The 22,583-nt window shown below is 44.3% G+C and overlaps 1 protein-coding gene across 11 annotated transcripts in view; it reads left to right on the plus strand.

Moving 5' to 3' along the window:
* AGAP1 (ArfGAP with GTPase domain, ankyrin repeat and PH domain 1) overlaps positions 1 to 22,583 on the plus strand; it is a 375,831-nt gene that overhangs the window by 36,338 nt on the left and 316,910 nt on the right. For 2 of the 11 annotated variants that reach the window (XM_083841483.1, XM_083841482.1), the window contains exons 1-3: positions 3,271 to 4,046; positions 4,440 to 4,499; positions 8,402 to 20,626. The exons of 5 other annotated variants lie outside the window; for them this stretch is intronic. The gene's annotated coding sequence lies outside the window, so the exon portion shown is untranslated. Of the gene's footprint in view, positions 1 to 3,265; positions 4,047 to 4,439; positions 4,500 to 8,401; positions 20,627 to 22,583 lie in introns of those variants that run through there. 4 more of the 11 variants (XM_083841478.1, XM_083841486.1, XM_083841485.1 and 1 more) reach the window with 4 other exon arrangements.

Below are 22,583 nucleotides of genomic sequence, written 5' to 3' on the forward strand. Positions count from 1 at the left end.
CAGAATGTATGTCAGGGTACACCTGTGTTCTGTAGGGCTCTGTGGGAGTCGTGGTCCTGCATGTCCCAAGAAGGCTCTCAAGGTAGGTGTTTGTCTTTTGGCACTTAAGAAGCTAAATAAAATGAGACATAAAAGTAAAGTACTGCCATAAAAATGTAAGACATTCTCAAGTCTTTCTTGCCAGGTCTTTCCTCTCTAGCCTTGTACACACAGCTTGTGTGCACAGTAGTAGAGCTTAATCCCTGGAAATTTCCTGCATCGCCTAACACTTCAAGTCCGAGGTAATGTGCAAGGTGTAATGCAGAAATTCCCATTTCGGATTGAATTATTTGTTTGTTAGGCCAAATTGTTCATTTTTGTCCCTGCAGGCATTATGCTTTGTGAGGATGGGTTCGCTGTGGCCAGGAGAGGAGTTGGTCCCCGGTTTGTGTTGGGGGGACTCCTGAGTCTGGTGGGGATCAGGGCCGGTGCTGCTATCTGCCAGGGGAGCACTGTGTGGAGCGAGCCCTGTTCTCCTTCTCGGCTCTGGCTTTTGATGTGGTCCAAGTAACCTCAAGTTCTGTTTTCTGCTTGTTCCAGTTTTTCAGGCTTTGTATGGCAAGCAACTTTATTTCTAAGAATGCAGTTTTTCTAACATCTGTTAAATCTGTTTGCTAGTGCATCACCGCAAGTTTACGATGCGAGGTGTGGTGGTCTGAGGCTGATGAATTTCGCTACCAAAGCTGCATTTCCCATTAATGCAAAGTAATGCTGGAAGCTCATCCGAACAGTCGCTTGAATTTTAAAACCATGGTCTTTGATTCAAACAAGGCGAGCAGTTAAGTACAAAAATACAGCTGTGTACAGAGGCAGGAGCCAGGCTCAGTAGCTCCTATTTCCTCTCCAGCTGGGACAGTGGCAGGCCGTGCTTTGCAGAGGAACAGCTGCGGCAGTGTGCCTCCAAGTCCACAGATTTTGGGGCACGAGGCGATTGTTAATTGAACACGCAGAGTCCTTTCTTCCTTGTCTCGGGGAAGAGAGCTTATAGAAGGCAACTGGTGGCTGTTGCAACAGAGGATGTAATGTAAAAATTGAAAGGTCCCTTTAGAAAGGTTTCAGAGGAAAGCAGGTGTTTTGGGGAGGGGGTTGAGAGCTTGAGTGGTTGGAAGTGCTACAGGGAAGGAGCCAGGCTGTAGGGAAAACAAAATGGCAAAGAGAGGGTCTCCAGCACGTGTGTCAAATGCACTAGTAGCAGAGTACTTGTAGTAGGCTTTCTGCTTTAAAAAAAAAAGACAAATATTGCATTTGCACCAACAGTTTAAAAACGATATTTTGCTTATATGTGTGAGCTAATGTTCTTTGTGTCTGTTTGATGTATGAATGTAGCTTTGTTTGATTTGAAGGAAAATAAATCCAAACACCATGAGCATGGCAAGTAAAATAGCAAAGGTCAGAACTGTTTTGTTTTCAGGTGCTATCTGTATTCTCCTGTGGTCACTTCATTCAGGAGGTAACCTGATGTGGTGTTCTATGGGTATATCCGATTTCTCGTTGGTTGATGTTTTAACACTCACAAGCCCTCCCGAAATCCCATTGCTTTTAAAAGATCTCATGTAGCACATCTAGTTTTGTGTTTAAAATTAACAATGTAGAAAGCTTACAGGTCTCTAGAGGATGTGTTTCTGTTCCCTGTTGGCTTGATCACTGCTCCTTGCTGTGTTATGCTTGTAAATACCTCCAACTTGATAAGCAGTTGTCCTGCTTATCCTCCTGGAAGCAGATGTTCCCTTTGGCCCACCTGGTTAAACTGCAGGACGGCCAACGCAGGCATCCCTTTCCTCCTTCCTCCCCCTTACACATCCCGGGCTGCTGTGCAAAAGCGCTGCACATTTGCTGTAAAGAACAAGGGGAACAAGCAGATATACCAAGTGTTTCTGAACTTGATATGGTGTGGAACTGTGCTTTAAAATAAGTATCGGGAGCTGAGCTCCTTCTTGTGTGTATTGCATGCCTACACGACTTCTCTTCTACCTTGGTGTCCAGGCGCTGTTGACTAAACATTAGAGTAATGGCTTGCAGTGCAATAAGAGTTTACTGAACAGGAGCAAAGGTTTCTGTTTTGTACATACGAAAGCTTTTGCAGAAATGGAGTCAGATTGCAGTTTGTCTTTTTTTAAAAAAAAAAAAAAGTTTGCATCCATGTACTAGAATTTGGTGAAGGAAATACCTGACCTGTAGCTAGAGGTCACTTCTGAGAACTTGGTTCTAGTTTCTTATACTCGCTGCTGTAACTTTTGGAGCTTTCTTCAGTTGTATGAAAACTAACTTGTGGTATCTTAAAGCTGCTTAACAAAATGATTGGAATGACAACAGAATATTGATGTGATAATCATCTGGTTTTTTTCATTCAGGAAAACTATGTTGCATACTCAAGTTGCTTTTCAGGCTAGCATTACAAATACTCTAAATTCTGTTAGATGAAATTATTGCTTCTGAATAAGCTGAAGACGTGGATTTAATACTGAAATGGAAGATACCAAGTTGATCTTCGGCAGCCACCTTGATGGCTTTTATAGGCATGGGCATTATTTATGAAGACATCCCTTGACTTAGGTGATGTTAATGAAATGAAAATGTTAAATGAACCTATGATTGTGTGTGAATGCATGTGTAGCATGGTTCGAGAGCAACAAATAACATTTCAGAGTATTTGTTTTAACGACACTGCTGTCAGGTAGCCCATTTCTGCTTTCTGGTAGAGAAGGAGGAGGAAGGAAAAGAGGTGAGGGAAACTCCCCTGTTGGAGTTTCAGTGCGGCAGTCCATAAGCTGTCAGAGTGTGTCCCAGATGGGTAATAAATTTTCGTCTGAAATCCCATTGTAGAGGGGAGAGACAGGTCTGACACAGGTGAATGTAGCGAGAATGAGTGTGTTTTAATGTCTCTGCGTCTCCCTGCGTGCTGTCACTCAGATAAGTGAAAGAGATTGCCATGTGCTTTGGGTACACACGATTAAGACCAAAAATTTTACTTTCTGTAAGTGTGTCAGAAGAAAAGAAAGAAAAATGCATGTGTTCTCCAGCCTATTATCATTTCTCTTCAGGGTGTATTGAAAACATCTGTGTATTATCACGTGTAAACTTCATCTTATCAGCCAAGAGCATCATCTTGTTTTGGGGAGTGGATGTTGTATTTTAGCTTGGCTTTGTTTCCACGTGACTGTTTTAAAACTGGGGCACAGATGCACCGTCAGCATGTAATGCATGTGCATAATCAAAAGCATGGGTTTGCAGTAAATAATTCATGTCAGCTGGGGCACTTGGTTCTGATAATGAGATCTCAGGGGCTTGGCTCTTTCCAGATGATACATGAAATATTCTTTGCTGTTAGTCATTCACACTGACAAGTACTTAGTTAGTAGGTAATAGCATTTGTGTGCTGAGAGAAAGGAAATTCCTTAAGTTTGTTGTTGCTTCTATGGTTTCTTGATGTCTATTTTCCCTGTGTGCCTCAGCTTTGAACAGCCCTGGATGTTAAGAGTTAGGTAGGGCAAGTGAGTACCACCCTGGGTTAAAATATCTAGGAGCTGGCATAGGTGAGGATATACATCTAAATTGTTTTTTTTGACAACCAGTCAAAATGGAATTGGAAATCCTCTTTGAAGGGGGGAAAGGGTGATAAATGTAAGGAGAGGTGTTGGCCCTTTTATATTTTAAGAAGAGTTGTGAGCATGTTGATGGGGAAAAAATGCATCTATTTATGTAGCCATTAAAGGTCTAGGAATGTGGAATTTCGGTTAGCTTTGGCTCCGCCTGTAGGTGAATTTCAGTAGGACAGATTAAGTAGCTTGTGTTACGTTCAACAACTGGCGGGATGTTGAGGTAAGAAGTTGCGAGGTAAGCTTTTGTTTTCATCTCTTCGCATGTTTTTCTTACCAGCTTGCATGTCGGAGTGGTGATGAATAACTATTTTTGCTCAAACTCTGATAATCTTGAGCTTTTGAGTCAGCAGACTGAAGTTTTCATACGGGAGGGTGATACAAGGAAGGACTATTTAGGAGCAGGCTGTGGTAAGTGTTCAACCCTAAAACAATAATGACTAGTTTCAGGATTTGTGCTGGTGCCTTGCATGTCTGTCTCCTATAATCTCATGTTCTGTGTGCATGATAGTAAACTTGATCACTGTAGGTTCCCCACCCTCTTATTTTGGTCATTAAGAATGTTATATATTTTATCAAAAACTGTTTTTACTCAAATCTTCCTTAGTGAATGTGTTTAACTGGCACCCTCCTTAGTGCATAGTACTGCAGTAGTCCTGAAAGCTTGTGTAATTAACAGCAAATTGGCACATGACCATGGTTTGTGTTGAACCTTATCGCATCTGTTGCTCTTGATGTTGGCTTCTGTGCATGGATGTGTCTGTTGAGGGTATTAAAGAGAAGGTCCATGTTACTCCCTTCCAGGGTCTTTAAAATATATGTCACCTAAGTGAGCAAGGAAGAGATTTCTGGAACGTCTGTTAGGTAGGTTGGTGTGTTCTGTGCTCTTCACTGGCATTCCTCAACAGCTGAAAGGTCAAAAGTGGTCTGCTGGGAGCTTCTGTGCTGCTTCTCTGCTGGCAGCCACGTTCACGTTGGTCACCTTGTGTTTAACGCTACCACGCACATAGCTGTCTGGGACACCGAACTGGAGCACACACAGAAGCATGGTTCTCAATTGCTCTTCCCTACAGCTGGTTACGGTGCTTTCAGTGACTTTCTGGTTCCCATGTTCCCTGCCCTCCCTTCCCTTCTCCTAGTCTCTGCTTATGGGTGTTATTTCTGGCAGCAGACTCCGTGCAGTGGCATTGGTAAGTATGGAGTGCGATAGGTGGGAGGGGAGTTGGACCCAGAGGGGCGGCTTTGGCCGTTGGTTTTGGTCCAGGTGTGGAGTTTTTGATCAGGTTTCGGGGTCTGCTGTGGCTTCAGGCCAGCTGGGGTCAGCATGGGGCAGCCAGCTCTGGTTTTTGACCTTGAAAGTCAGGGGCAGGCTTTGCTTCTGAGGTGGAGGGACGGAGCAAGAATGGATCTGTCACCAGCGCGAGGTACATCAGGGGGAGTGTCTCAGCTGCTGCAGGTTGAAAAAGAAAAATGGAATAGTTGCTGGATACTTGTCAAATGTCACGTTCTCCTTGAATGAGGAGCTATATGTATGCTTGTATGCCAGTGGCTTCTTTGTTTTGCTATTGTAATTAAAAAAAAAATAAAAAATGCTGGAGGTTGGGTTCCTGAAAGATGAAGAGCAAAGCTGCATGTGAAGGGATAGCTAAATACATGCATGTATCTTGCCTTTACTGTTGTCATTTTGTTACCCTGATGAGCTTTTATATTCTCAAAAAGAGCTCTAAGTATTCCATCTGCATGCTGATGATTATCCATTATAAGCCTTACTTCTGCAGCGAAGTAACCCTGGTGGGAATGGTAGAGGCACTGCTGTTACAGTGAAGGTTTCACCTATGAGTCTTTTTATTTCTTCTAAGCTCTTCTGGTAAAACATATTCTCTGCTACTTTTTGTCTGCAAATAATATTTTAAAATATTTTCTTTCATCAGAGCTGATTTTTGAGATGGCATGTGAAGAGAATTAACCCTTAGATTCAGCTGTTTTCTGCAGGCAGTGAATTAACAGAATAGGAATGCATTCTGTTTGTGAGCTTAATGTGGAGTGCTTATATCTCTCTCTGCAGAAGTGGGTCAAAGCTATTTTCTCTTTTTGCTACCAGCCATTAAGAGAAGAGAAAAATTGGATACCTGGCTTTCAAATATGCCAGACATTTCATGTCTGTTTGAACATGCCTTAACCACAAAAAATAGAAGTCCTTTCTGCTCGTGTTCTCTTAAAAGAATAATAACTTTTTAAAATTGATGAATATCTTTTCATTCAATGATGATGGTAAATTTTTCTGTGATAGAGGTGAGGTGATAATTGAATAAATCATTATTTTAAGTCTTAAAAAACACATCACACAACAGCATTCCAGGGTCTTGGAAATGCTCTTTGAATTGAACATACAGCTGTGCTTGCAGAGCAGGCACACCTGATTTGGAAATGGAACTAGCAAAATGATGTAAAAACTGATAGAAGCTGGCTTGAATTTTGTTGAAGTAGCTTAAAATACAGCACAAGACTTTTACTGGCCATCCAAATGGATCAAAACCAAATTTATTACCAATATGCTCAATCCTTGTTTGTAAGGCAACAAGGGGTAACAGCACGTCAGAAGGAAATTAAAACTAAAGTAGGAAGCACATCTTCAGTCTCTTAAGAGCATCTACCAGGTTTTTGTTCTGTGTCCCTCTGCTTCGGGGATGCCCTCAAAGCTTTGTGGTTACATTATGTGCGGGCTGCAGCAGTACGCTGAGTTAAGTATGTGATAGTAATTTTAAGGTGTTGGTTTGGGGTAAATAATGAGCTGCTACTCATTAGTGTTTTGCTAGCTTTCTTTCAATGAGGAGAAGTGCTTGGCTGGCCTTTAACGTTATTTATAATACTAATTTGAGTTCCCTGGGCTCCTTTCATCTTCCTCTGCTTCCTTGTCCCATGCCTCAAACAACTAGTACCGTGTGAGTCCAAGGGGCTTGTGATGTGAACAGAGCAAAAGAATTCATTGTTTAAAACCTTGTACAGAGAAGTAGGAAATGCTGTTTTTTAGGGGGCAATACAGTAGCAATAGCTATTAATAAATAAGTCTGGTTTAAAATCAAGCTATACTGGGTTGTTTGCCTCCAAAAGCTGTGAGCCCATGTCGGTGTGGCTGCTGCCCACCCCGTGCAGAACGACCGCCTGAGGTGGTGGTGCCTCCAAGTGGTGGTTACCCTCTCCAGATCTCCAGCCCCTATTTCTTGCTCAAGTACTTGGGGTCAAGTTTGCCACCTTTAGTGTTAGTGGGACGTGCAGAAGGTATACTGTCCGAGTGCATTCTTCTGGATTAAATACTTTCTCTTTTTTTCTCCAGTGCTCTGGGCTGTTTAGATACATTTGTCTTCAGTAAACATACAAATACTTGGAGAGTAAAAGTAGCGTGGTAGGAATATGTAAATTATACTTCTAAGCCGTATCAAGCCGGACTTGTAAAACTGTCGAACATTCATGTAACTTTCAGAGTGCTTTGTGCTTCTTTTGCTATGAAGGAAGCATTAGGATATGATTGAAATACAAGAATTTACGTTAAACTTAAAAGCTGACCACTTCAGCAGGTCATCTGCTAATAACAGCAACGTCGTTCTGAAATATGACTGGTTTAACATCCAAGCTGTAATGGATCATTTGTTGCCTCCAAATATTCATTCTCCAAGGTGTTGTGGATATATTTATTGTGCACCAGCTGTGATAAATTGTGTGGCTTCCACCTCCCAATGTCCAACATGTTGGTTTCTGTGCTGTGGTTCAACTGCCCTGTATGCATTGTGCAGGTTCAGGGATGATGGTGAAAATACTCAGTGTGGCTTGATTGCCTGCACTTCTGTCATGCATAACTACTCTGAACTTGCTTGGCCGGGTCCTGCCTTCCCCAGGAAGGTATTGGTACTGAAGTTCCTGGAAAAGACAGTTTCAGGAATTTGGTAAGGATTTCCCTGTTTTGTGGTTCCTTGTAGCCAATTACTTGGGCCAAACCAAGTTTAAAAAGTTGCCTTTTATTCAGATGTCTCCGGGAGAGTGTGCCTGTATTATGAAAAACACTGTAGTTCTTCCCATACAATTTTAACTGGCTTTAATACTGCTTATGGACATAACAAGGGATTTCACTTTCAGCTGTTCTTGCAGACTGACTCTATCATGTGTTTTCTGCTTGACTGTAGAGTTTTTTCTATGCTTAAAATCATTTCAGGAAGGAATTGGCTTGAACCATGTTTCCTCTGTTCTTAGCAGGTACTAATTCATCCGCTATACCCCAGCGGGAAATGCTTAAGTAGTATTAGGATAGGGAGACTGTCATATTTAGAACCCATCTGGTGCATAGCTGTGTGTGTAAGAGAGGTCCTTCTAGGTAAAGCCACATACACATCCTGTTTGGGGTGAATGCTACTGGTGACGTGCTTTTTGGTACTACATCCTGAAAAGATGCTGCTGCTTTTTAGCTGGAAAGTGAAAGCACGATGCGACTGAGGTCCAAAGACTAGCACAGCTGCACAAGCACTGTAGTTTGCCGGGTGAATGAAGGATTAGGAAGCAGAGCATCCTTTGTGCATTGACCTTGGTTGGTTGGTTCAGGGAACATATCTACCTGGCGTGAGCCCTTATGTGAAGCCTGGGGATGGTTATGCTCAAAGTAAAGCATCACAGCGTTACTTTGGCTGTAGTCAAAAGGTCCGGGGCTGGCTCTTGTAAATTTACTTTTTTTCAGCTCTTCAGTGCATCATGGCTGTTTGCAAACTGGTTTTCCACAGTGCTGTGAGAAAATAGAGAGTAATGTGGTGTGGTGAAGGCTCCTGCTGCAAGATGCTGCTGTTGACGTACTAGAAGAGTCAGCGTGCATCTGCTGAACCTCGGCTGCTGGAAATCAAGAGCTGGGAAGGAATTGCTTTTTCTCATCTTGAAGACAGTGAAAAGTAGTCAAATACAAAGTTTTCATGCGATCAGATGTACCCTTTCTAAAGCCAGAGACTGAGTTCCCTTGGAACACCCTTGGATGTAGATGTTTTGTATGACACACTTGTGACAATCGTACCTTGTTTGACTTAATGTTTTCTCTAAATATAACACTGACTGCTATTTTGTTAATGCATTCTGCAGCTGTTTTAAGTCAGTATACGTTATTTGAGAATGACTTCTGAAATGTGACAGTTTGTTTTCCGTCTTTAAGTGTGGGTGCTTGGTTTGCCTGCAGTGTCTGTACCATTAACACCATTAGCTGCAGCTCTGTTTGCAGCATGGTGACTGGGGATGGTAAATGGTTCTGAAACAGCAGGAGTGACCTAGTTCTTAGAGGCATTTGCCTTCTGGCTATTTTGTGCATTCTGTGAATTCCCAGATCCCTTACGTGTAAAGACAATCTTCTTTCAATTTTAATTCTCTATAAAAGTCAACAGACATCTAATTTTAAATACAGGAATAAAATACTGCTTGTTTGTACAGTTGCCACTGCACTTCCTAAAATGTGTTCAGAAACAAGTGTGGCATGAATAATAACGGTTCATGTGCAAACTGCATAAACTGAATTGCCTCCTTGGGTACAGGGAATAATTAAAAGCAAAATCTTGGTGTATTCAGATTTGTGTTCCTGTTATTTTAGGTCACTACCACTTATGTTGAAGAACAGTGAGTGTCTGTTTCTTGCTTGTTTAATGATACCCTACCAACCCTGGATATTCATGATAGGTTTACCTAGGCTGGCTTGTAAAAATACAGATCTTTGGCTGGAAGTGAGAGGTGATTCCCAGTGCTGCTGTAGTGCTGCTCCTCTACACCATTAGCTCTTCCTTACCAACCAGAAGTTCCTGGGATCACTCCATTATTTCTGGTGGTATTTTGCTGTTTTATGTTTTTGGTGCGCTGTTCCTGAGGGATTTAAGTACATAACTAATTCCTGGGTGAACTGCCCATCCCTTCCACAACATCTTTGTTTAATAATGCTATGGATATTCATCGAGTATGAGAAGTTTGTGTTAAGCAAGGATGGTGTTTATTTGCAAAGAATGTCATTTACCAAGTTAAACTAGTGTAAGGTGTAGAATGAGGGCAAAATAAAGTGCATCATCTAACATTAAATGATGTGGATGGGGTAAAAGTTCAAAGCATAGTGGAGGTCTAATTATACAGTGAGGAAATAGAAAATGCTTGGTAGACCTCAGAGTACTCAGGGACACTACTGAAATTACCCTAAACAGGTTGGCAAGGGCAGGGGCTCTTAACAATGGATTGCTGAAAAATGTCCCATTAAATCTGAAACAAGATCATTAAAACAGAAGACAGCGTAAAATGACCTGACTTAGTTATCAAAAATATAAAACTGTGAGAAGTTCCAAGTGGAAACAAGTCCAAAGACTTTTTAAAAAATTGTTAGCCATTCGAAGACCCTCACCTAGAAAAGGTTATGGGACTTGCTTCTCCCATCCGCACCTCCCAGAAGAACTTCAGGTATGTTCCGCAGGGCGGAGGCACTGTTGTTCAGCGCGAGGCTGTCCGGCTGCTCGGCCCAGGGGCCCCCAGAGCTGCTGCGCTGCCCTGGCTCTAATTGGGCTCTGCTGGGAGCGGGCCCAGCAGCGCCAAGAGCGGTTGCCCTGGTACCCTTCCCTCTTTGTGTTGGTTAGAAGCAGTAGTGGCTCTCTTCTGTGAGGGTGGTGGGATCCTCCCGAGATGAAATGATTGGAGATGGGGAAGCTCGCTGGGTTAGGTTGATGTAATTTTTGAAATGATAGGTTCCTGTTTTTTTCTGATATCCTTAAATTGGTTTTGCAAGATGGAGAGTATTTACTGCTCGCTTGAATTGTTCTGGAAAAATGAATCCGACTGTAACTTGTCATACTGGCGAAGCCTCAGCAGGCACCTTCAGTCTTAGCAGCAGGCAGGGAAGGAAGGATATTAATTTAGCTGCCTTTCAGGAGCGGAGCTTAAGGCCAGTTCTGACCTCTGAGCTTAACCTCTGTGCTTGCTTTCCCCCCATAGATGCTCACTATCACTTCTAACGAAGCTCTTCATTAGGCCAAAAGCCAGCCTTACTTAAGATCCTTGGGTGCAGGAGTCTGACCTCATCAGCTACTGGGTTTGCATCTTTGCTCCTCCAGTGCAGGCGGCCCTGGGCGCTTCCACGTGCGGCTCTCAGGCTGCTGGGGCCTGCCCCGCACTTCTGCACCTCAGGGCTGGAAGCAGAGCTGTACATTGCGCTGGTTTGCACTCACTCCGCATGTCTTCCTCCTGTTCTTCTCACCATAGTGGTGCTCTTCTACAGTAACCAGTAAAAACAATCCATTTTTCAAATTTTTGGTTTAATGATGCTAGCTGCGTCACGCTGGCCAAGAGGACTGTAGTGTGAATTCACTGGGCCCATGCCCTACCACTGAGTTGGGAGGCTGAGCTCACCTTTGCTACACAGAGCGGCTCGAGTCCTGGGGTTGAACTTGTGCCTGAGAAGTCATCCTCTCAGATGCAGGAGTACCTGGGTCTGTTACCCGCTGCTCAGCTCCTGATCTTGGCATCTGTGCCTCCATGGGCACGTGCTAATATTTGTTTTGGCTGCAATCCTCAGATTTGCCTTCCAGCAAGTGCGTGGCTTTCTGCAAGCCATTCTTCTTGCCCAGTGTTTATCAGCATACAGCAAATCGAATTGTCTTTCCTCTGGACAGTGAAAGCATGTTACTCCCGTCCCTTGTGACTGGCAAAAAGAGCCTTTGTTTGGGGCAGCAGGATGTATTCTTTGTAAGTTTTTGGTTTTTTTCTCTCCCCCCTTTTTTTTCCCCCTTGAACACCGAGGATTTTAACTTAAAGGAGGATGGAAAAATATTTTTTTGGCAGTTTTTATTCCTCTGCAAATATTCGTGAAAGCTTGGTGCAGTGGGGTTAAAGGTCTTGGAGGGGGAAAAAGCATTGTCATGCTGGGTGAACACTTCTCCTCTTACGCAGTATTATGACCAGAATGGGAAGTCATTCCATAAGCTTCACTAAGATGATAAAAATTCAGTTAAAAGGAGGGGAACCTGCAAATGTTCCTGTCAGGAATTCAGTGCAGAAAAACAGGCTTCTGAAGGGCTCGCAAGAAAGATGGAAAGAACAGATAATTTGCTGAAAATCAGATGAATGCACCTGCACTGCATGGGGGTAAGGAAGTAAAGATTTGTTTTCTGTTTGGGTAATGGACAGGGAACTGAGAAAGCAATTTCAAGTAGCTGATATATTCACAGCTACAATGTTCCGATGAATGCTCAGATGTTGGAATGTAGTTACAAAATACAGATTCAGAATACCATTAGACTGGAAGGCCATGCTACTCTTTCTTGTTCCAGGATGCACATCAGTGCATCATTCTTGTCCCCTGTGCTGCATGTAGCAATGCTTGAACTACAGGAGAATATCAATTACCTGCAGTGTTCTGCTATCGCAAAAGCCTGGCTTTTTCCAGCTGGGCTGATAATACAAAAGGAAATGCAAGTCACTTTCACTGTCTTGATTGAAATGATTGCGTAAGTCTAGAAACATTCCTTCGGACATGAGGCCAATTTATGCACTTGAAAATAGTCCTCGGGGTGCCAGGTGACATCATGTAATACTGCAAACTGAATGAGTTGGATGGTAGTAGCTGACTGTAACAAACTGAAGATGGCTTAATCCTGAATTGTGACAAACACAGGGAAACATATCTATGGGGGCTGACGTGATGAGAGAGTTCACAAACCCCTAAGATCTTGGACAGCATTTTACAGCTTTATCTCAGTGGTCAAACCTCTCTGAAAGCTTGGTTGGGAAAGGAGACAATCATTGTTTCAGTGATAGCAATTGCTATCAACAATAGCAATCTTTTTGTTGTATAGACTTTCTGATACATAAGCTGAAAAAAAATAAGAATGAAGATTTCTTTAGCCTTGGCAGGTATGCTACCAATTTAAAGGAGATGAATTTCTGTTGAAGCAGCTATTTGCTAATCAAGCGTATCAAGTATTGCCTGCTATGTTGTGAATGGTGAATTGGGCAGTAGATGAGCATGGTTTGATGTTGCTGTGCTTACAGTATAGATATCATTCTTTATGACTTGATGTTTGGAAATAAAGCAAACAGAAAATATCTGCAATATTCGTAGATAGGCAGCAATCTTTGCCTAAAGTTCTGAAATGGCTATGAATTTAAGTGGCATCTTACAGAGGAAGTCTGAAACCAAAAAGCTACAGGTATTAGCTCATGCCAGCAGCAAACATGATAGAAATGGTTTGTTTCTGTCATGCTCTTGCCTAAATGCTTATACTGTTACTTATTAAATAATGCCAAGTGTGGTGGTTTTACTTGGGTGGGCGGCCGAGCTCCACCACAGCCGCTCTCTCACTCCCCCTCCTCTAAGGGGAATGGGGAGAAAAATACGATCCACAGGGCTCAAGGGTTGAGGTAAGGATGGGGAGATTGCGCAGTAATTATTGTGATGGGCAAAACACTCAGCATAGGGAGATAGTAAGATTTATTACTTATTACTAACAAGCTAGAGAAGCAAGAAACAAAGGAAAGAAACCAAGAACGCCTTCCCCCCATCAGCCCTCTTCCACTTCCTCCCCCTGAGCGGTGCAGGGAATGGGGGGCTGTGGTCAGTCTATAGCGCTTCTTCTCTGCCGCTCCTTCACGGTCACTCTCTGCCCCTGCTCCCCGTGGGGTCCCTCCCACGGGATGCCGTCCTTTGCCAAACTGAGCCTGCGTAGGGTTCCCACAGGCAGCAGCTCTTCAATAACTGCTCCCACACGGCTCCGTACCACGGGGTCCATCCCCCAGGAGCAAACTGCTCCAGCACGGGTCCCCCACGGGCGGCAGCTCCCCCCAGACCCCCTGCTCCTGCGTGGTCTCCTCTCCACGGGCTGCAGCTCCGGCCCGGGGCCTTCTCCAGCAGGGGTCCTCCACAGGCCACAGCCTCCGTCGGTGCAGGTCCACCTGCTCCACCGGGGTCTCCTCCACGGGCTGCAGCGTGGAATCCTGCTCCACCGTGGTACTCCATGGGCTGCAGGGGGACAGCCTGCTTAACCACGGTCCTCACCACAGGCCGCAGGGGACTTCTGCTCCGGCGCCTGGAGCACCTCCTGCCCTCCTTCTTCACTGACCTTGGCGCCTGCCTGCAGGGCTGTTCCTCACTCCTCTCACTCTCCCAGCTGCTGTGTGGCGCAGCTTGGTTTTTTTTCCCTGTCTTAAATATGCTCTCACAGAAGCGCAAACAACATCACTTATTGGCTCAGCTCTGGTCAGCAGTGGGACCCTTACCTAACGTGGGAAAGCTTCTAGATTCTTCTCACAAAAGCCACCCCTATGGCCTCCTGCTACCAAAACCTTGCCATGTAAACCCACTACACCAAGTCTGCTCTGAACTTCAATTACGTTGTCTTTCCAGCTCAACTGGAAAAAAGGTGTGTGTATGTGTTTTGTTTCCTTTCAGTTACGTTGAGTTGACACAGATCACACAGATCATTCATTTACTTTTGGGGTAAACCCCCCCCCCCCCCCAAAAAAAAAGGCTTTAATAGATGGAGTGAAAGCAAGATTTGACCAACGAAAGCTCTAGTGCGAGTAGTGTGGGACACAGGCCTGTGTGTCTTGGCTAGTGAATTATACTTGTTTCCTGAGTCAGTTTTCTTCCTGCTGACTTTAACCTGACAGTTTTAGTGTAATCCTCTGGCCTTCATTACAAGTTCTTGAATAACCCAAGTCCTTACCACTTAAGCATAGGGTATCAGTGATCAGCACGACCCACGTGCAGAGGGGACCCTCCCTTTGAACGCCCAGCCCAGCACCAGCAGTCAGGGTGTCAGGAGGAGCTGTGCTGCAGGACCAACCACTTCCAACACAGCTCGAACCCCTCTGTATGCTGCCAGTCTCTCTTTTTTGGTTGCAGTGTAGTGGGCCTCGGGTCCTCTGAATCCCTGACTCTAAAACCCCAGGGGTTGACCAAGTCTTCCTAGGCTCTTTCTGCCAGAGCCTCCACGTGGGGCCACTCTCCCTGGCTGTGGTGCAGAGCACGTTTTTCACATCTTGGCATCCTCACACTGGCCCAAGGGCTGCTGTGTGAACTATCTCCTGTTTAATTTGTTCAAAGGCTTGTTGTTGCTCAGGGTCCCATTTAAAAGGGCTCTTGTGGATTGCTTGATAGAGAGGGCTTACAGTCAGACTGTTATGTGGAATGTGCTTTCTCCAAAACCTCACAATGCCTAAGAAAGCTCATGTTTCCTTTTTGCTAGTTGAAGGAAGATGCGAAGGTATAGTTCCTTGTCTCCTCCACAGACTGGCTCTGGGAGGAGAAAAGGTAAAACGTGTACTTGTTAACAGTTTCCAAGGGATGGCGGCCGTGCTGAGCACAAATACCACGTTAGGCTCATGGCCAGAGCCGCTACCGTGTCCTAAGCGAGTGTTGCACAGCACAGGGGTGGAACCAAAAGCAACCTTTGGCCAGCCCCTGGGGGTGATAAACAGCAAAACGGGGAGTGGGTGCAGCAAGAGAGCATTACCTGAACCAACTTTGAGAGCAAATAAATCAACACCATGATCACCAACTATTAAATAGAATAATTATAACAAATTTTGAGCAGATGAGTTCTTTAACATGCTCTGGTGAGGTCGATTGTTATTTCAGCCCTTCGGGCCCCGTGTTGGGCACCAAAAAGACTTCTGTGGTTTAACTTGGCACCATGTGGCTGCTTGTTTGCTCCCCACTTAGCAGGATGGAGGGAGAATTAAAGGAAGAAGTGTGAGAACTTGTGGTTTGAGACAGGGAGATAAGGACAGTTTAATAAGAAAGGGGTTGTGTGGGTGATGCACAGAGCAATTGCTCACCACCAGCTGACCCAGAACTTTTAGTCTTACTTGATTCTACTTCTTAAATTACTCTGCAAATGATTTTCCTTTTTAAGGAATTTTGTGCAATTGGACACTGACTAGCTGAACATCTGGAGTTGAGTACATATTGCACAATTAGCCACAAACTTTGCATTTCTCTTGCCTGTGTATTGATCTCTTCAGCTCGCCACTGCAAGCACCTGAAAATGCCCTGCTGATAGTGCAGTGGCTTGCTGAAGAACTGCTCTGTTCTGCTGGGTTGCAAAAGATCTCAAAGACAGGACATGTTAGAGCCTGAAAGGGATTTAGAACTGGTTTAGAGGCATCCCATCATCCCATCTCAGACTGGGTTTTGATCTGAGAAACCCTAAATGAATATCTGATCCTCTTTGGTGATGCGTTTTATCCTCATTTTGAAACCTAGTCTTCCACTGCCACATGTAACTGGAACAGCTATTTGCAGCTGTGGTTGGACATCTGCCAAACAAGATATCTTGATATATATTTCATTTTTGGCAAGTAAAAAACATGAAATGCGAGCCAGAGATAACTTCCTAATGTTTACAAGCAAGTAATGTGTGTTACAATAATGTTGTGTTATTTTGGGTTTACCTCAATATTTTATTTCTCATGCTGAATGAAGCAAGGTCTGGCAAGGACAAGAGATTAAATTTGGCATACACAAATGTTCTTCTAGATGTAAGAAACATATGTAGAAAGAAACGTGATATGGTAGTCCTTGACCTAGCATTAGCCTTAGATTAATTATTCCTAATGATTGCCATGGCTGTCAGCAGTGAAAGGCACGAGTTTGTGCCTTTTCTAAAGGAGGACTGTCGGAGGCTGAGCAGTGACCTTTCTCTCTACTCTGCACTGGTGAGGCCACATCTGGAGCCCTACTATTGGTGCTGGGCTGCCCTGTACAAGAAAGATACCGACTCACTTGGGCAAATCCCGTGCAGGACCAGAAGATGATTCAGGATCTGGAGCATCCTTCATATGGGGAGAGGCTGAGAGAGCTGGGAGTTGTCAGCCAGGAGAAGCGAAGGCTCAGAGGCTCTAAGCGATGTGTCTAAAGTACCTATGGGAGGAAACTAAAAGAGAGGCAGGCTCTTCTCATTAGTGCCCACTGATGGAACAAGAGGCAGAGGGCACAAACGGAAGCATGTGATGTTGCATCTGAACCCAAGAAAATACTGCTTGAGAGTGATCAAATGCTGGACCGGGCTGCCCAGAGAGGTTGTGGAGCCTCCACCTGAAGGGAGCCCAGCTGGGCACGGTCCTGGGCAGCATGCTTTTGGTGACCTGCTTCAGCAGGGGGCTTGGACTAGAGGTCGGGGTTTCCATCCTGTGTATCTGTGAAGGGTGTAGGGAGGATTCCTATGACTTATAAATGCCTTTGGAACTGTTGCCTTCATTTGTTTGCTCGGATACTCTAGCTGTAAATGTCTAAGTTGCTAACAAGTAAGAAGACATCACCTTTTCCTATTGTGCGGGCCAGTTTCCACACTTAGCAAGCTTATCCAATGGGATTTAACGTACCTCTGAAACGTTACGCTGTTCAGAAGCGTGAGTGCTCTGTCATTTAAGCTTAGATTTCAATTGCTTAGATTTTGGACTACCGCAAGTAGATTTTGAAGCTAGTAACTAAAGTCCATATGCTTAATATATGAAGCACTTATGTGAGAATTGTGCTGTTATGAATGATGGTGCTGAAGTCCTCAAAGCTGGTATTTCTGTTGTACACGCAGTGAAGTTGGAGGCTGATTCATAGTTTTCCCAGTTGTATAAGTGCGGTGGGAAATTTGTGGGCTGGAGCAGATTGGAAAGACAAACTTCCTGGGTATCTCCTCTTGAGAAAAATTTCCTTTTGACTGAACATCTGTTTCCCTGTCTCAAGAATAACCTTTAGCATTATATTTGCCTAGCAGTTAAATCACGAGTACATGTGAAACAGCTAGATTTTTCTTCTCTGTTGTGCATATAAATACATAAAGTAATAGATGAGCAAGATTGTAACTTGCTGTAAAATTGGACTATACATCTTCAATAATATTTTAAAGCTAGGACTGCATGTTTTGGAAAAGACACGAGCTCTTGAAATGAGCGATGAACTTCAGCAGGTATCTTTCAGCATCTGCATGAAACCCTTCCTGAATTGAGATGCTTCAGTACAGGATAATGCTGGATATGAGCATCAGCCATCAGTGGGTCATCCTGAGGCCTGTGAGAGGAATAAAATATTTGTGTGCGTTAAATGATGGAAAGAATGTAAATATTTAGATAACTTCTTTGCCTCTAGTTCTGTAAACTCCCTAAAATGTAATTGTATTCAGTTTGAGAGCAGTTTCTGTCCTTGAATTTCCCTTGCCAAAACCAAGAATGCTTGTTTATTTGCGGGAGCAAGTTGACTTCATTGTGTCTATGAAGGTTCTCCATCCCTGCATCTGGTCCAACGGGATGCATCTGAGGGTGCAGAGACTTTGCCTGTATAGTTGTGGAGCTGCTGTCACCTGTGGTAGCTTGTGCTGTCTCGGGTAGCTCCTGGTGGCGGGAGAAAGCTGAATATTGAGCTTGTTTTTTCTTTAAAGTGCAAGGAGGATCCAGGGGGTGATGGGCTATCAGCCTTACTTCCCTCCCTGGGAAGGTTATGGAGCTTCTCCTGGAAGCCATGTTGAAGCACATAAAGGACAAGAAGCTGAAGGGGAACAGCCAGAGCAGGCTTACCAGCAGAAACTCATGCCTGACCTGATTGCCTTTTGTGATGGCATGGCTGGGACTACGGACAGCGGAGCAGTGCATCTTGTCTGCCTGGGTTTTGGCAAGGGCTTTGATGTGGTCTCCCACCGTATCGTGACAGCCACGTTGGTGAGGTCTGGGATGCGTAAATGCACAGTGACGTGGAACACTGGCTGACCTGTTGGCTCAAAGGGATGGCCATCGGCCACAGGAGGCAGGTGGCTAGTTACTACAGGCAGACAGGGGTGTCTGTATTAACGGCCTGGGTGGCGATGGGTTGGAGAGCAGACACACTGCACAAGTTTCTGTATCCCCTCCAATTTGAGGGAGGTGTCAGCGTGTTGAAAAGCACAACTACTTTTCGGAGGGACCCCATCAGGCTGAGGAAGTGGGCCAATGGGAGCACCCTGAAGTCAAACCTAGACAAATGGCAGGCATTGCCCTAGGTGGGCACAACCTGGGGGTTCCTGCGGGTGGCACGCTGACCTGGTGCTGCCACTCTGCCCCTGCAGCGAACGCCCAAATGCACTTGGGCTTGTTAGAAAGAGTGTAGGTAGAAGGTCAAGGAGAGGCCTCCTTGGCATCTGTTTAGTATTTGTGAGACAACATCTGTATAGCTGTGTCCAGTTTTGAGCTCCCCTGTGCAAGAGTTACACTGATGCAGTGTGTGCAAGTTCAAAATCGGGCTGTTCAGATCTAGATATGAGGAGAAACTGCGCCGTGGGTTAATGGAAGTGGTCTGCAGAGGCCCTGTATGACCTCAGGTCTCTTGTGTGGGAGGGGAGAGCGGAGGGGGCAAGGTGTACCCAGCTTGTGCATAAGGCATCTGGGTCCTCAGGTGGTCTGTTGGTGTCTCTGATGTTTTGGGTAGCCAGTGAGAGTGACTTGAATGCTCCCCTTCCCTGTAACAGAAGAGGAGAAACATCCTGCATGGGGCAGAAACTGGTGCAGAAGTTTAGATGTGTTTCTGCTTGCACAGTTTGATTTCTCGCTGTGCCAGCCTGTTTGTCAAAGCTGAAGGAGCCTCTTCCTTAGTCTGGATAGCAAGTTACTCTTGCACTGAACTCTCAAACCCTTCCTCCCACATGGAAAAGCGTGAGTGGGTTGTTGGAAGCTGTGCTCAGTCTGGCAGCTGATGCTCAGCGCTGGGTGTGGGAGAACCTACAGCAGCCCGAACTTTGAAGTCACTTGTCCAAATTCCTATTTGGGGTATTTTAAGTGTCCATTGCTCTTCTGTGGCAGAACCTAGCTTTTATGTGGCGTGGTGTGTGAGCCTGTATTGCCCCCGCCTCCTCCAAGTGATGTAAGAATGTGTAAAAAATGTTAATTGGAATTAAGAAGGTGACATTTGCCAACGTGGCTATGTAAATATTTGAGTGGTAGGGATTTGATGGTAATATTGATGAACTGTTTTAGGTTTGATTAGTTAAATTGGTAGGAAGAACTGTGAATTTCTTGCAGAAGCTGCTGTTGGATCTTGTTTGCAGTTGGAAGGAGTGCTAGCAAAGCATAACTTCGTGTACATCTGTTTCTGAAATTGGGAAGGGCTGGTGCTGTACTCAGAGAACAATGCTGTGCGAGAGGGATGACTCGAAAGCGCTGGTAGGTGTGTGGAGATTCTCTTTTAGTGTATGATTATGGTTGAACTGGGTAGAGGAGCACAATGTCTGGCATGAGTTTTCCATCCTCCCTAGATGACCAAAGGTTTTGTTTTGCATTTAGACTGCCTGCTCACATTCACAATTCAAAACCAAACCAGAACAAAATGGCAGTGTTACAGATTCACCGGTTGTGTTTTCTGTTTAAGTACTTGGAAAATTAACGAAGGAAAACTCTCATATGGGTTGTTGCAGAGATGCAAGCAGCCTTGGTGTTCCCTGAGGGAGGACTATTAGTGATCCATTGATCAATTTACTAATTTTGCCAATGAACAAGACTTGTGTTGTTGCGATTGAAACTGTTTTTCATGGGAGGATTAATCCTTGAAATAGCTATATTAGCCTAAAGAATAAGCAAGCTAGTGCATCGTAGGGGAGTGCCCACATCTTTTAGCCATAGTAATTGGTTTTCTTTGCTGAAAATAGTGTAGCTAATTAGGATTTTTTAGTAGGCAAATAAAAAGTAAGAGCTAAAAGAGGTAAATTACTTTGAAGCATGAAGGGACACCTGAAGTTCCATGTGAAGTCAAAGAAGGGTGTGGTGTCCCTCCTGTCGAGCTGCTGATTTAGCAGAAGTGGGGATTGAGGAATTCAGGTACAGCTGTACTTCCCATCTTGAAGAGCTGGGAGAAAGCTGGCTTTTGGGGAGGGGACAGTGGAAGGAAGATGGAAGTGTCACCATGCACGTTGGGCAGGTTTCAGGGTAAAACACGACCTATGGCCAAAGCGGTGGGTCAGTGTGGGTGCAGCGTTGCTGCTCCTGAGGTAAGGCTGTAAGTTGTTCCTCTGAGCACTTTTCTCGCTGGGAAGCAATGGGAACTCAACCTAGCGGCCTTTCACATGGTGGACATGGTATTGAATGACCTCTGATTCCACACAGTAATATCCAGTGTTTGATGTAAAGCCTTTTAGTTCTGATAGTGAGCGTTTGTTTGTTTTTGCTTCCAAAATATTTTAAAAAGATAGTTCAGAGTCTTTTGTTAAGAATGTTAGTTTGGACATGGTTCTTGTCTTCTGTAAACAATATTCCAAAATAAAAGCCAATTTAAGCTTATTCATTTTTGATAACTTATATCAGAAAACATTATTGCAATATCAGCATGGCTTTAAAGAGATTTTTTAATGTGCCAGTAATGTTATGAATAGCCCTTCTTTTGTTTTTCTTAAGCTTGAACCTTCATCAGAAGTGTGTGCTTGTTATAAGGGGTAGAAATGTCTTGAATTGCTTTATTCTGTAGGACGTGGTCTTCTGTTGCAACACACATGTTCTTGAATTCACTAAAGAAGAGGGTGGACAAAGGGGTTAAAAATAAAAGGAGAGGGGAGTATTGTATAATCAAGGAAACTGACTTCAGTGTTAGTGGTTCAGTAATGGACTATCACTTCTGCTCTGGTAGACTTTCTTCCAAATTCTGCTAGTACTTTGTGGGTACTGTCCTGGTGTTGGTAAAGTTGGTTGAGAGATAATTCGTAGTACAATAGCACGTGTTCAGTCTCTCTGCCTTAAGAGGCAATGAACTTCAGTTCGAACTACTGGAATTTAACATGAGGATCCAGAAAGCAGGGGAGAAAACACTTTCAAGTAGCTTTTGTCTAAGAATCTTTCACTGCAGACCAACCGGAGGGGGGAAACACAAAATGTGTTTTGTCTTCAGATGTGAGGTGGGTGAAGCAAGGGAACAAAGTTAGAAGCAGAAGTAATTTCTCAGCATGCTAGGAAATATGAACATGTAGTAGATATTCCCTTTGCTAGGTTAAGATGACCAAATGTATACAGGCAGCATGGACTCTGAATTCTGTGAGGTGATCCTTCTGGGTTTGCATATGCTTTGAAAGCATCTGTGGAGTGGCTGATTTTTTATTTTTTTTCCCCTCCAGCAGAGAACAGTGTGATTTCTTACACCACACAGAAAGTTAGGAGGGGGGCAGGTATGAGAGAGTTTTCCTTCCATTATGTAAATACTCAGATTGTTTTTGGTGAAACAGAACCTAAAATAGCAAAACTGTATTTGACCAGTTTTGAAACCTTCACCTGTATGTCATAGCATCATAGGAAATTTCAGGTTAGAAGACGCCTCAGGAGGTCATCTTTCTGTACCATTGCTCTGCTTCCCCTGCATAAACAGGAGTATTTAGGAAGACAGGGATTTGAAGTGGAGTGGAACCCCTGTCGGTTGCAACTGACCCAGATCATCACCCAGTCATGCATCAGCTACCTGGGGCTGGGGCTGAGCTGTAGGTGATGACAATAAAGGATCGTGAAGGCAGCAGCAGTCTGTGCTCGCCTGGGAGGGAGTGGTGAGGAATTTGTTATAAGGTGGTAAAGGGACGAGGGGTGGAGTGCATGTAAATTGTCCACCTGTGTCAGTGTTGTGGTGATGATTTTGGTGTGGGGAATTCTTTTTGGTGGAAATGGAGCTTGTGAAGGCTTTGTGATGAGTTGGTGAAGAGGCAGAGGTTCTGAACACTGCCTTTGCCCCAGTTGTTTGGTTAGTTGTCAGTATTTGGCTTTACAAGCACCAAGAGCAAACTTGAACTTGGGTGTCAAAGCTGTACTAGAAGTTGGGAGTGGGTGGACACTTGAAAATCTGTTCCCAATGATAAGGGAAGGAAAAATACAGCCACTCACTGCTACTCAAGGTGGACAGGATTTGAATTTTTGAATGAAGTTCTGACATACCACGTTCTCTCCACTCAGGAAGGCAAATGCATTTAGCTTTTC

The sequence above is a fragment of the Anser anser genome, assembly GCF_964211835.1.
Source record: "Anser anser genome assembly, chromosome: 6".
NCBI classification, from domain to species: domain Eukaryota; kingdom Metazoa; phylum Chordata; class Aves; order Anseriformes; family Anatidae; genus Anser; species Anser anser.